At 47.8% G+C, this 14879-nt stretch overlaps 1 long non-coding RNA gene across 1 annotated transcript; it reads left to right on the forward strand.

The window, feature by feature from the left end:
- Nucleotides 1-449: 449 nt before the first annotated feature.
- On the forward strand, nucleotides 450-13734 carry LOC135901873 (uncharacterized). Its single transcript, XR_010564297.1, has 4 exons — nucleotides 450-518; nucleotides 6122-6192; nucleotides 9579-9680; nucleotides 11639-13734. It is a non-coding gene; the product is annotated as an uncharacterized lncRNA (long non-coding RNA).
- The last annotated feature ends 1145 nt before the right edge of the window (nucleotides 13735-14879 follow it).

Raw genomic sequence — 14879 nt, forward strand, 5'->3', positions numbered from 1 at the left:
TTTCTGCCTTTAGCTGCAGCGCCGATGTTGTGGAGACAATGCGAGAATTCTCATTTTGAATTTTTTCGCTTTTGGCTTCTTAAAACCATCAGCTTTTTAGATAAGTGCGGTCTGGTGCAGTGTAACTATTTGTTGTCATTTCTTTTTACACCTAGTCGCACGTACCCTTGTTTTGTCCTCAAAAACATGCGACAAGGACGCGTAGCCTGAGTGTCGATATATATTGCGTGCATTGTGCCTTGGAACCGGGACAAAAAAATAAAGCTGTGCTCTTCAACTATATTGTTTTGTTCGCAATGGAAGCTCTGATGGATTTGACCAATAAATGAAAAAAATATTTATAAAGTGCAAAAGCTTCATTTCTTATAGTACTACATATACAATGCTATCAATCATTTCTTTGTCGAGCTACAGCAATATATAAGCTTCTCCTGGCAGTGACCCGTATTGCAAGACCTCGTCAGTGCTCAGAATGCATGCTAGTACCCGTGTCATCAGTGTTTTCCTCTGCATTGTGGGTGAGTAGTGAAATTTTAGGCCCAGAAATTAAGCTTGCAAGCCTTGATGCAGTGGAGGCAGGAAGTAAAAGCTTGTAGTAAATATGTTAGCAACACCTACAATGCTCCTCACGCAAGTCTTGAGAGCACAGAATATATATATATTGTCACGAGAGGAAAAGCCAGTCAGACAGTTCTAAGCGAACGGCCGTTTACAGTTTGTTTTCGCAGCAGCTACCACGCACACTTCTTCCTCGACAGCTCGCGTAACTAGCTCGTGCCATTACCCCTCCCTCCAAAAAAAAGAAAAACAAACAAATAAATAAATAAATAAATAAAGTTGGGGAGATGTGAAATGCCACAAGGAAAAAATAAAAGAAATGAGAAAGACAGCGGACGAGACGACAGGGGCCGAATCACAAAGTTTGTGGATGAGAGTCAGCGCGAATGGTAGGGCTTCATCCTGGTAACGTGAACAATGTCAGAGGAACGTGGTCTACGGGAGTGGTGCGAACTGTCGGCTGGAATAACTTCGTAGTTGACAGGACTTAGACGACGCAAAACAATGTAGGGTCCAAAGTATCGGCGCAATAATTTTTCTGACCGGCCTCTTTGACGTATAGGGGTCCAAACCCATACAAGATCTCCCGGGTTGTATGTGACGTCTCGATGACATAGGTTGTATCGACGAGCATCTTGACGTTGTCGGGATAGAATTCGTTCCCGCGCAAGGTGCCGCGCTGCTTCGGCACGCTGAACAAAGGCGTCTGTATCTGGTGCGGTATGTTGCGACGAAGTTGGTAGGAGCATCATGTCGAGCATAGTGGTGACGTCGCGTCCGTAGACCAGACGAAAAGGAGGAAACCCGGTGGTTTCTTGTAGGGCAGTGTTGTACGCGAATGTCACATACGGGAGCAGTTCGTCCCAATTTTTATGGTCCGTGGCAACATACATGGAAAGCATATCCGCGATCGTTTTGTTGAGACGCTCAGTTAAACCGTTAGTCTGCGGGTGATACGCAGTTGCCGTACGGTGCGTTGTCCCGCTCAGCTGCAGGATATTTCGGACCAACTGGGCAGTGAAGGCCGTACCACGGTCTGTGATGACGACAGCGGGAGCACCATGTCGAAGGACGATATTTTTGATGAAGAAGTTAGCAACATCTGAAGCAGTAGCTCGCTGAACGGCTTGTGTTTCGCAGTATCGAGTGAGGTAATCGGTGGCGACGACGATCCAGCGGTTATCAGCCGAAGACTTGGGAAATGGGCCGAGTAAATCCATCCCAACTTGTTCAAAAGGTGAGCAAGGAGGTCGGACAGGCTGAAGCAGACCGGCTGGTTTCAGAGGTGGAACTTTGCGACGCTGGCAATCTCGACAACTTCTGACGTACTGCTTCACGGTTTTTGTGAGTTTTTGCCAATAGTACTTCTGCTTGATCCTCGCGAGAGTACGCGTGAAACCAAGATGCCCAGACGTTGGTTCGTCGTGGCATGCACGTATAACGTCGTCGCGGAGAGTAGCGGGAACAACGAGCAGGAAAGCGGTTGCCGTAGGGTGAAAGTTCTGCTTGTATAGGATGTCGCCACGTAGGCAGAAAGATGACAAGTGACGCGCGAACTGCCGTGGGGGTTGCGGGCGGCTTCCTTCAAGGTATTCAATATAGGGCTGGAGCTCGGAATCTTGGCGTTGCTGTTGAGCAAGGTTTAAAGACGGAAGAGTACAAAGAAAACCCGAATCGTCGTCAGTATCTAGTGGTGCGGGTTCGACGGGGGCGCGAGAGAGACAGTCGGCGTCAGTGTGTTTCTGGCCAGACTTATAGACGATGGTCACATCGAATTCCTGCAACCGAAGGCTCCATCTTGCGAGACGGCCTGAAGGATCTGTGAGATTCGCCAGCCAGCAGAGAGAGTGGTGGTCGCTGACGACACGGAAGGGGCGTCCGTACAGGTATGGGCGGAACTTCTGGAGAGACCATATGACTGCCAGACATTCTTTTTCAGTTGCTGAGTAGTTTTTTTCAGCAGCAGACAAGGTTCGGCTGGCATACGCAATAACGCGCTCAACACCAGCTTGAAACTGTACGAGTGTCGCTCCGAGACCAACGTTACTAGCATCAGTATGCACTTCTGTGTCAGCCTCGGTGTCAAAGTGACCAAGGATCGGTGGTGTCTGGAGACGTTGCTGAAGGTCGTGGAAGGCGTCGGATTGTGCCGGGCCCCAAACAAATGTGACGTCGTTCTTGATGAGTCGTTGCAAAGGTTCGGCAATTTCACAAAAATTGGGTACAAAACGTCGGTAATACGCGCAAAGCCCTAAAAATCGGCGGACATCGTGTTTTGTCTTCGGTATCGGGAACAGAGCGACTGCCATGGCTTTGTCAGGGTCAGGGCGCACACCGGTGCTGCTGACAATATGACCTAGAAATTTGAGCTCCTCGTAGCCAAAGTGACATTTTTCGGGCTTCAGGGAGAGGCCGGCGGTGCGGATAGCTTGAAGAACCGCCTCAAGCCGCTGGATGTGTTGTTCAAACGTGGTGGAAAAAACAACTACATCGTCTAAGTAGACTAAACACGAGTTCCACTTGAGGTCAGATAAAACTGTGTCCATCATGCGTTGAAATGTGGCCGGAGCGGAACACAATCCAAAAGGGAGGACCTTAAATTGATAGAGACCGTCGGGTGTTATAAACGCCGTTTTTTCCTGGTCCCGTTCGTCAACTTCGATTTGCCAGTACCCACTACGCAGATCCATTGAAGAAAAGTAACGGGCATGTCGCAGGCGATCCAAGGAGTCGTCAATTCGAGGAAGTGGGTAAACGTCTTTTTTCGTGACCTTGTTCAGTTTGCGGTAATCGACACAGAAGCGTAGTGAACCATCTTTCTTTTTAACTAATACAACAGGTGAAGACCAAGGACTTGTCGATGGTTGAATGACATCATCGTCGAGCATTTGTTTAACTTGATGACGAATAGCATCCTGTTCTCTTTGCGACACGCGATAAGCGTGTTGGCGAACAGGTTGGACGGTCGGTTCAGTGATGATTCTGTGTTTGATTAAAGGAGTCTGTTTGACCTTCGACGTGGTGGCGAAACAGTCGCTAAATGACGATAGCAGAGTGAGGAGCCTCTGCTTCTCATTTTGGTCTAGCTGTGGGTTGACGTTGATGTGACTGGTCAAGTCCACATCGCTGGGTTCCGGAATCGAGATTGTCGTTACCGAAGCACAGGCGTTGGAATCGGCCACCGTTTCAAAGTAGGCCATGGTGGTATGCCTCGCAAAGTGCTTGTATTCGCCACTGAAGTTGGTAACTAGAATCGTGGTTTGCCTATGTTGGAGCTCTACGAGACCTCGTGCGACGCCGACTTCGCGATCCAGCAATATGGCGAGGTTACCTTCGGCAATGCCTATTCCTAGTTGTTCTTGGGGGCATTCAACGAGGACGAAGATGCTACTTCGAGGCGGTAACGTCACGCAGTCATCGACCACGAGTAAAGCCGCGCGGTGATGTTCATCCTCCACACTCGAATCCGAAGAAACGTAGTTAGAAAAAGTCACGAACAAGTCACGAAGGTTAATGATCGCCCCATACTCCTCGAGAAAATCCATGCCCAGTATAACTAGTCGAGAACACTTGGGCAGCACAAGGAAAGACGCTACGAAAGTCGAAGTAGAAATTGCAAGTCGGGCGGTGCATCGTCCAATGGGTGACACGAGGTGTCCTCCGGCCGTAATCAGATGTGGGCCGTCCCACGCTGTCAGCACCTTGCGTAGCCGAGTGGCCAGTGAGGCACTCATAACCGAGTAGTCAGCTCCCGTATCGACAAGTGCAGTTACCGGATAACCGTCGATTGAAGCAGTAATAACAGCAGAAGTTCTTTTTGCAGTTTCGAATGAAGGCGTCAGCGGTACGTCGCGAGGGGATGGCGTCGGCGGAGGATATTTGACGGTTCGCATGACAGCGGCCTCACCCCCGGAGGTCGTCGTTTTCAGTTTCCCCGGCGCGGGCTTCCACCGTTGACTCCAGCGGAATCAAAGGCGGGTCGAGCACGGTTTGGTGACGCGTACCGACGAGGTGAAGGCGACCGTGACTGTCTTCGCTGTTGGGCAGGAGGAAGCCGGTTACTTTCTAGGTATTGCTCGATGTCGTGCGGGCGTTCGCCATAGCGCGGGCAACGGGCGTCCGGATGGTATCCCCGCAGACCAATCCGTCGGTACTGGCAGTCGCGATACATGTGACCAGCCTCCCCGCAGTGATAGCACAACGGACTGTTGTCGGGGGCGCGCCATACTGTAGATTTGCGCGGACCAGGATGAAAAGGTGCTTGCGGGTTCGTGCGGTGGATCGGACTTGGGGAGCGTCGAGAAATCCCAGCAGGCGGCTGCGAAAAACGGCCCGTCGACGGCGCGGAAGCCCGAAGAGCATCCGCGTACGAGAACGTGGGAGGTTCGGGTCGTGTTGGCGGCGAGGGATGAACCACTTTGCCGATTTCTTCCCGAATGACATCCGTAAGAACCGCGGCACTGGGAGGTGCCGGAGCTGATGCATAGGACTTCTGCAGTTCTTCTCGAACGATTTGTCGTATTAGCTCGGTAAGGGACTCCCTGTCATCATTTGCAGGTACGAGAGAGCATGCAGCAGTCATGGTGGTCTGGCGTTCATACTGCGAGAGCCGCTGCCGAAGCATACGTTCCATGACTGTTGCCTCACGAATGAACTGAGAGACTGTTGTAGGAGGATTGCGCACGAGGCCCACGAAAAGCTGTTCTTTTACGCCTCGCATTAACAGACGCACCTTCTTGTCTTCTGGCATTAGTGGATCGGCCCGACGGAACAGTCGCGTCATGTCTTCGACGAACATGGCGACGGTTTCGTTTGGCATTTGGAACCTCGAAGACAGTGCCTGTTCGGCTCTTTCTTTCCTTTCGGGAGTGCTGAAGGCTTCGCAAAGCAGTCGGTAAAACTCTTGCCAGCTGGTAAATGAGGCTTCGTGGTTCTTGTACCATACTCTCGCCGCGTCTAAAAGGGAAAAGTAGACGTTCTTCAACTTACGGCGATCGTCCCAGTCGTTAAAGGCGGCGACCCGGTTGAAATGGTCCAACCAGTCTTCAACGTCCTCAAAGGTGTCGCCATGGAACGGGTTAGGCGTGCGAGGCGCGTTGAGAATGCATGGTACGGCAGCATTTGGCATCCCCTCGGTTTGGCTTGCGGTAGTTGTTGACATCTTCCTCACGGAGCTTGCCAGGGGGCTGTATTGCGGTGGAAGACCTTGGAGGCGACGGCTGCTTCGATAGATTTCTGCCGTCCCCGAGGTACTGGCGTCGGTAGCTTCTGGTTGAGGACCCGTAGGCATACGATGGATGCGTACCCAGCACCTCCACCAGTTTGTCACGAGAGGAAAAGCCAGTCAGACAGTTCTAAGCGAACGGCCGTTTACAGTTTGTTTTCGCAGCAGCTACCACGCACACTTCTTCTTCCTCTACAGCTCGCGTAACTAGCTCGTGCCAATATATATATATACATACGTATATATACACACTAGGGTATGCCATTATTTGAAGGAGTGCAGTAAGCATTCAAAAACTGTTAAGTCTATCTCTTACCAGGTGCTTTTTTTTCTCCTTAGGTGGACAATGCCATACTGAATCAAACTACGTGAGCACTTTGCATTGTCAGCGACTGGTGCCGCCCGCTATTGTAAGTATGCGTAACTGAAGACTGCGTGCTTAGCGCGCAACATAACTGCAGTTTATTAAGCGACACCGCATAGGTTTTTCTTTGAAAATATCGTTTAAGCACAAAGTTAAATAAATAAAACTGTGACTTATATTGGCAAAAGTCACGAGCATATGCACTTACGCATTGGCTGACACTGTACGCTGACTAAGCGAAATAGTGAACGTGAAGACTTCGACGACAGGGGTGAATTCCAGAAAACACTTACGTATAAGAGAAGTTTCTTTAGTGCGAGTCCTGCCCTGTATAAATATATCAGGAAGAAGGACTGTTTGTAACTGAATATATTTTAAAGTAGCATAAGCGTTCCAGGTCAATGAGCATCTGCGTTCCTCCAGGTAGCTGGCGGTGTCTCCATTAAATGCGTGAATGCGTGTAAAAATCGCATGATGTGCGTCAGTTCGCCTGCGAAGTAGCGAGATATCTCGCTTAAATATCTTTATTACCATAACAATTATTCGAAGTCCCCAGGCGCTTTCTTCCGTCGTCGCTGGTGGCGTCGTCGCTCTGACGTTCCGCGTAATGTCCAAGGGCGATAACGTCATCGCCACGCGTAGCCAGCTCTATGTGCGACTGAAACCATGTGAAGGTGAGCCGATTATGGTGGTACAATATCGCGTGAGCAAACCAGTAAGGCGGGGACGAAGTGCGCCGTCTTCAGTCGCGCAGAAGAGGCCGGGGAAGGGGTAGGGGGAGAGGGGCTTCTATTCCGACGGCGGCTTCGCATGGCACGCCCGCGCGCACCATATGTTGAAAGCGATCTGTGATGGGGACAAACTACGCGAAGTGCCGGCAGCTTCGTGTTAACTCACACGAGTAACGCCTGGCACCACTGACGTCGCATCGCTTGGACGTGCAATCATGCGGCTGGTCTTGCATTTCGCGAATTTTCTTATTTCATATTTCGTGAAAAAAAAAGTTTTCTGGCAGAAATGTCACACTAGAAACAACTGAATCGCGTTTTCGGAACCTAATAGCCAGTTATTTATAAACATTTCCGCCCTCAATTCAGTAATCAAAAAGTTCGTTAACTGATCTCATTTGATGAAGGATAGTTCCATTAGGAAAAATATAATCCTGATGCGGTACGTCACTGCTGACAGAATACCATTGGTTGTGTCATCGTGTATTATATATATTACTATAATGAACTTGAACACCCTGTATACTGTTCCCCGTGCATCTGGTTCTATATCAGGAGTCTACGTGCTCAGTTGCAAGGTAAACTGGAAAAATATTGAAGGCAATGTGCAATTTGAAGAGACTTCGCGAGGATATTGGCCTCGAGCTCCACCACTGGAAAAGCTGGCGCCACCGTCGGCGTGACGTGCTAGGAGGGATCACGTGGACATAGCGGCCGCGTCGACTGCTTCGGGCGCGCCGAAGCGAGCTGAAAACGAGTTTAAATTCCCTCGTACGCTGCGGTTTTCATTTAGTGGCGAAATTTTCCCGCTTCGAGTGTCTCCTTTACAACGCTTGAAAGCGCTACAATAGGTAGTGGCTGCCTTTGAAGGCGCGCAACATGTTAGGCTACTGCTCGGTGCCGCAGGGCCGGACGCACGTAACGAAGGCCGGTGTCGGCCTTATTCACACGTAGCCGCAGGACAAGAAGCTGTGTGAAGCTTGGCTCGCGCAACATAAAACCGGCAGTCATCGGCTACAACTCGGGTATGCAGCAAGCACAGACGCGAGGAAGATTTATGCTACGGCGCCCGGTCTGCGATGTTCTCAAAACGCGCACTGAGACGCTCGCCTGAGTCCGCTGCCCGACTAATGTCATGACGGCTTGGTCTATGAACTTGTCGATACTATAGATACTGCCAAGTTCAGTGGAGTGGAAAGGCAGCGGTGAGAAGCACATTTAAAGAAAGCATGGCATATGGTCATGTTTGTGTTATGAATTAATGCACTGGATTACAAAAAAGGAGCAGCGGGAAATTGCACGCTGAGAACGCCGATAAACATACAGTGCGACGCAACTCGAGAAATAGTATTGAGAGGTCAAAGAATTTAGAAGAAAAAAAAGATTGCATCGTCGCGACGGCACATCACAGTCCCCGTAGGCGTCGAAGTCTCTACAATGAAATTATTTTTGAACAGCTCTGATAGCGCCCACGCAACCATGGTTGCCTGTATACTGTCAAATGCTCATATTCTGCGGCCTAAAGCTCATGGCACGGTGCGAAAACGCGCGCGCGGAGAAAGCGAAACAGTGCGCGGACAAGCATGCAGACGCGCAGTCGGTCGCTGCGAATCTGCGCGATCGCTGCATTGAGGCTTCATTCTATTACGCTCCATTTGGTTATACAAACACTATAAGAACGTATTTCACATAGTTTGCTCTCGGCGTTTACCTACCTTTCACGCAAGAAGCCGGTTCGGGAGACTCCATCGCGGCGACCGCGCGCAGTGGCGTTCACTGTACGTATTCGGTAAAGAGATAGCGGCTGTAAACGATTGTGTGTTTTCAGCTTGCCCAAGATTATTATTTAGATAGTAAGAAACTTCTCTCGTTTCGAAAGTACTTACAGAAATGTCCGGGAGAGCTCGCGCGTGGTGTTTTCAGTGAGCGCTGACAGCAAAACCTATGAGGAGCACGTCACGTGATCCCTCATACTACGGCATCGAGGCGCTTCCGATAGAGGGCGACTCCGTAACTCCTCGCCGCCAATATCACACTATGTTTGTGAACTGGGCAAGGCTACGACACGTGGACCAATGGCAAACCGGAAGATAAGACGCCACCTCAGAAAACCGATAGGCGAGCATTTCGACTAGGTATAAGGTACTACCCGCTTTGTGCCCCATCGATGCCTGTTCCAGCTGTGCCAACCACGTAATACTTGACGGAAGCACGCTAGCTCCGCCTTTTGGAACAAGCGGTACGAGTAGTAAAGCGTGAATATCGAAGCGGAATCGTACAATGCTTACTCCCAGTATCCGCCCAAACCAACGGCCCTGAAGCACACCAGTATCACAGGTACATGGCAAACAGCATAAGACATCGTGGAATAGGGATTTCGTACCGTAAATCAAAAATAGGAACTTCGAATTTTTGAGCGCATCAGAGCATGCGCGGAGCCAGCGGCTCCCTCCTCGCATGTGCCGCAATGTAGCTGAAGAGGGGCGCGATCTTTTGCGCGCCTTTGCGGCTCTCCACCTACACTCGTGAAAGAGGCCTGTAGCTCGACAACGTAACCGGCCGAGCAGGTCATTTTATCTGCAAAGATAAATTGGTGGATAAGTGAATTTGGCCGTCGCTTATCCGCAACTGTGTGCCAGAAAGAGCATATTTGACCTGTACTTCTTATATGTGCCTTGACGTTAGATGAAAAATTTTTTTTCAGACTTCCGCTTTGACTCCCTGCCGATTTCCATGTATAATAACATACCTAAGGCCACCTTTCTATATTATTATGCAGTCTGAGCCTGATGGAACACCGTGCAGGGTAAGCAAATACATAATGTTCATATTGCTTCGTAAGGAGCCTAAATCACCTAATATATGTAGTATACGCATTTTGTAGGAGTGTCTGTTGAATTTACGATGACCGAGAATACATCAGTCTTATTATAATGCCAACGTGTATAGGCTTTAGTGTATTTTAACGAGCCGCACACAGTGCTAATGTCTAAACTGATAGAGCTGAGTATGCGCTATCACGTGATGGATTCAGCGGCGCAAGAATATGATATTCAGCATAGCAAGCAACCTAATTGGTCCATTGCCATGTGATGCCAGTCGATTTATTCTATCGAAAAGCCGTCACATGCTACTTCTGGCGACTTCAGCACAACGTACTTTCTCTTCCAAGTTTCATACGTATCATTAAATTGGAGCCACTAGTGGTTTGCTCTTTAATGTCGGCATTGATCGGAATTCTATCACATAGCTCATGCAGATTAGCCGAAGGGTCTCTCGTTTTTTTTTCAGATTCCTGTTGCAATTAGCGTTCTTATGGTACATAAATTATCTCAAATAAATTGAAGCGTTTCTCATTTTGTATAGCGCGTGAGTGTCAGTGTTAAAACAGGGAGCAAGCAGCGCTCACAGAGGCATAAGCCAAAGTAGCATAAGTTATTGTAATCAGTGAGAAGTAGTGGCCATGACCGGAGCAGGAGTTCCTGAGTAACTAGGGCAAAATGTTTGTGCTCAGAAAACCATCAGCGTGCGGGTAGCGGGCCATCAAAATTCCGACCAAAAAAAAGTATTGCGTCCACGGAGATCAAATCGACGTAAGATGGTCTCGATCATTCAGAAAAACACAATCACAGCTTGTCGTAATAAATATGCTTTGCATTTCGGCTACACTGCTTAACGAAAAGCAGACGATGGGCATTATCAATGCCGGTGTAGACGACGATCTTGAGAACGACACTTTTTAATCGGTTATGAAAACAAAAGGAAAAGTATTTCAGGCTTGTTTACAGCGATCATAGATCAGGATAAAACATTTTTTTCTTTTAGAAATGCTTCTTGTAGTCCAAAGATCGCGTCTGTACGGTGGCTCTATGGAGTGGGAAACAAAACAACTACGGAAAGGTCGCTTAGGAAAATGTCACGTAATTAGTGATTGAGTGAATAAACTTGGAATACGCCACCTTTCCTTAGGGAGAGGTTATTGCGTACATTGCAACGATGCAGAAGCTGTATGTCTATCTGACCAAAACTTCCTGTAGAACGCCACTAAGGAACCTCTTAAGTTCAACAGTCACACTTGGGTAAAATAAGGCTGTGGGAAACACGGTGAAATGCTTTGCTCATATTGATAAACGGTACATAGGACTGTTCATTGTGCTCCAACGCCTCACTTAAAACAGATGAAAAATCGTCTTTGCACTAAGTTACGCAAGCCAACGCTCCGGCGAGCTATAAGTATGCTTCACGAACGCCACAGAATTAGGTCTGTGAAGCTCCTCCAAAACAGCATTGATTGAAAATGGAGTAAGATACAGGCTGACGTGCCTGGGAAGAAGCCTATGGGTAGGCGAATCATGGCTTTTACAAAAGTCTAGCAAGGCAAGCGCTCGAAAGCCTTGTATGCCAACAACTGTTTACACAGGTGAGTATCGGATAAGTCATATGCTCGCAGTGTTTAAAACATGGGGTTTAAATAACCGCACATAAAATTTCTAAAACAGCTACTCATGAGCAACAGCTTCGCCTGAAATCGTACTGGATGTTCTACATGGTCGCAATAGCATGTTGTCTACTTCATTTTCTATATTCCTCGTGTCCCATTTCACTGAGCTGTCTGGCTTCTCATATCCGAGTTATTTAAGTTAATTTCAAAATTTGTGCTCATAGCTGCAACGAATTATAACTTAAAGAATTATGCATTGGGCATTGCTCACTTCAAACAAGGATCGCTAATAATTTTCGTCGACTGTTCTTTCTTTCCACTAGCCTACGGGCCATTGCAGTGAAGGCGCCTGCCTTGATATTGGCAATTTCGCTGCCCCAGGAAACTTCGAATGGGGACCCAGGTCCGGCATGACAAGCTACCACAACAGCAATACCAACGGTGACACTCATGCCGGTAGCACTGCAGTCTCAACTGACCGCGACTATATGAGATACGGCTTTCTCAGTGAAGAAAATCTCAATTGGAATACCAACAATGTTGTGAGCAAAAATGGAAAGGAAAGCGGCGGCCCTTCATTTCCCCGCGAAGGGAGCGCGCGAAGTGCACTTCAGCATCTGTTACGTAAGAAACGTGCTGCGTCTCTATCCGAAGAAGGGCGTGGCGGAATCCAACTGACTGAAAGTGGAAAATATATTTCCCTGCCCAGAGTCAGAAGGAGCCGTAAAAAGCGCAGAATAACCTTATTCGCTGGTCATCCTCAAAGCAATGATAATGGGAATGCTCATTCGCTTGCAGTTCACCCGCTACGCAAAAGAAGTATAGGTAATACTCTAGTGACAGGAGTGGCCATGGGTGCGGGGTCCGCCATCGGAAGTACACTCATTCACGAAGCTATTAGAAAAATAAAGAAATTCAAAAGCAAACGCAAACGCAAACGCGAGCGCAAGGGTTCCAGCGGAGATCAAGGTGCAGATGCCACATTCTCTCAACCTTATACAGGCCACGTGGGGCGTGACGCAGTTGGCACTCAAGGCACCTAACACAGCCCACATAGGATCCGGCACGCCCGAGGCACTGTCGTTCTAGCAAGCGTGAAGAGGACATCCGCGGGGGCTCAGGCCGGCACGACCACGCAACCCGACGGCACTGGAACGGACACGAACAATCCTGCTGGCATCGACGAGGCTTGAAACACCAATATAAGTAAAACCGACTCAAGCGAGGGCATCAGAACAAACAAGACCGAGGAAAATCAATAATACCAGAACCGACGCGACAGAGATCACGAACAGTACAAAACCAGCGTTACCATGAATGGCCAGGTTACAGGAACGAATGCCACCGAGAAAACCGATACTACCACAATAGACAAAGCCGCAGCTGCTGGATCCGGCACCACCGAGAAAAACACCTACAACAGTGACAGTTCTCCTTCTACACTCCTGACACTATTGGTGGACACAGAAGCACGGGGTAGATCAAAAGTATGGGTGATAATTGACGTAACTGGCATTCACACCGACGTTGACAAAGAGCATGAAGGGACCAGAACTTAAAAGATCAAATAACTAGTACACTGGAAGCACATCTTCAACTAACGAACATAAAGGGCTTTGGCAGAGGGTTCATCTCACAAGCAGCCTAACTCTGAGTTGCGAGAGTTTCCCTATCGCCACTGGTAAATTGGTGATGGAGTATAGAGGGGCAAAAGGCAAACTCTTTAATCCATTTCAATCAGTAGGGGCGTCGTTCGTTTAGTAATGGATAAAAAGTAGGCGCGTCATCATACGGTAATGCTTCATCGTGGCGATTACGATATTTTAGCTATGCTAGTTCAACCAGACCCTCCCCTTTCGTGGTGACTGCGGAATTCTCTGTGAGAGGCATGTAGTTGAGCACTGGGAAATAATTTTCTCCAAGTAGATCTCCATAGGCCTAAGCCTTAGTCTTGGCGCACGGACATTTGGCATTCCCGCTGAATATTATTTCTTCCAAATTTTTATTTGCAGGACAGCAAAATTAGTGACTTATATAAGCCAGTGAAAGCATCCAATAAGCAAAACGGCTTTCACGCCAAAACACTACCGACGGGTATTTCGGGAGTCGCATTAGCGAAACAATTGCTGGTATCTGTGCCCGCTTGAAGTAATGAGCGGCTTCAATCGGACCGTTTCTAAATGGAATCGTAGAGCTTGAATTTAATTCAAAATAATTGAACGTTGATCTGTGATTTTATGATGGCAACTTACCTGTACGCTATAGGATGTATTTTGCAGGTTGCCGCTGCCTGTTAAAATATCGTAGCTCGACTTAGGGGTGTTGCGTCATAAGCCGAAAGTGATATCTGAATTGCCGGAAAAAAGTTTGTTTAATGAAGAAGCACGATTATTTGCCGACAGTTAGCTTTAATAAAATGCTATGTTTTCTGTCTTGGTAACTCTGTGTTAATTTCGGTTTTCTCCTCACACTAACGCAACCGTTTTAGGCTTTAAAAACAAACTTGAATAGAATTAGTGGATATATGTATTCACTTCTTTACCGCCACGATAAGGAAAAGATGACAGTTCATTGTGTTTTATTCTCTTACAAAAAGTGAAGTAACAAACAATATTTGGAGTACTTGCAGTCAATTCAACATATAAGATATAGAAATGAGCTATGGAGAACAGAACAAAATACTAACATATAGGCCTCGTAGGCGTCCTTCTTCAGCGAATGCGTGCGAATTTATGACTGAAGCGTTTTATTTTTTTTAAATATACATAACTAATTTCTGTGCAAGTGAAGAAAACAAGAAATCACACTTGCATATTTTTTTTAGTTTACTGGTATCTACACTTCGAAGGTCATCGCACCATGCACATTGAAGCACTAAGCCGTGACATGTGAAAAATATATATATAACCCTCAAATCCGGTAACGCCTTATATTTCATAGCATTTGTACAGTAGACGATCTAAGATCAGAGAATTCTACTTTATAATATCCACGACCTAGTTTGAGGACACATAATTTGCTCTCTTCTACTTGTGAGCTCTGCAGAATCATTTTCTGTGTGTGGGATGCTTCGCTATGCGTAAAACTGCTTCTATTGTTTTCTATTGCATACTTCTTCTTTGCACCAATATATACGACATGTCCACAACGTTCATAGATTTCGTTATTTTATGCAGCCCTCATGTGTCCCACTATGCACGTTATCCCAACGCGAGTCAGTGCCTCACAGTCACCTTGGAAGGAAGTCTTCCGCTTGACTGTTTTAGAGCGCAGCTCTCAGGCGCCCGTTCTTGCGTTCCGCTTCGGCGTTGTCCCTCGGCGTAACCGAGCGAATGAGCACAGTGAAGGACAAAAGAGCCAACGCGGAGCGAGCGGGGGATTAAAGATGGCGACCGCAAAGAGAGCGCGAAGAAAAAGGGAGGAGGAGGGAGCAGCGGAACCATGAGTTGGAAGCAGAAAAAGAGGGCATGGTGAAAGTCTGAGAAGAGCGTCGAAAACGGTCAGACTGATTGCCAGGAAGTTAGGCCGCACAACGTAAGTAAACTACCCTAATTAGAGTTATCA

This window comes from Dermacentor albipictus, chromosome 2 (genome assembly GCF_038994185.2).
Source record: "Dermacentor albipictus isolate Rhodes 1998 colony chromosome 2, USDA_Dalb.pri_finalv2, whole genome shotgun sequence".
Classification (NCBI taxonomy): Eukaryota; Metazoa; Arthropoda; class Arachnida; order Ixodida; family Ixodidae; genus Dermacentor; species Dermacentor albipictus.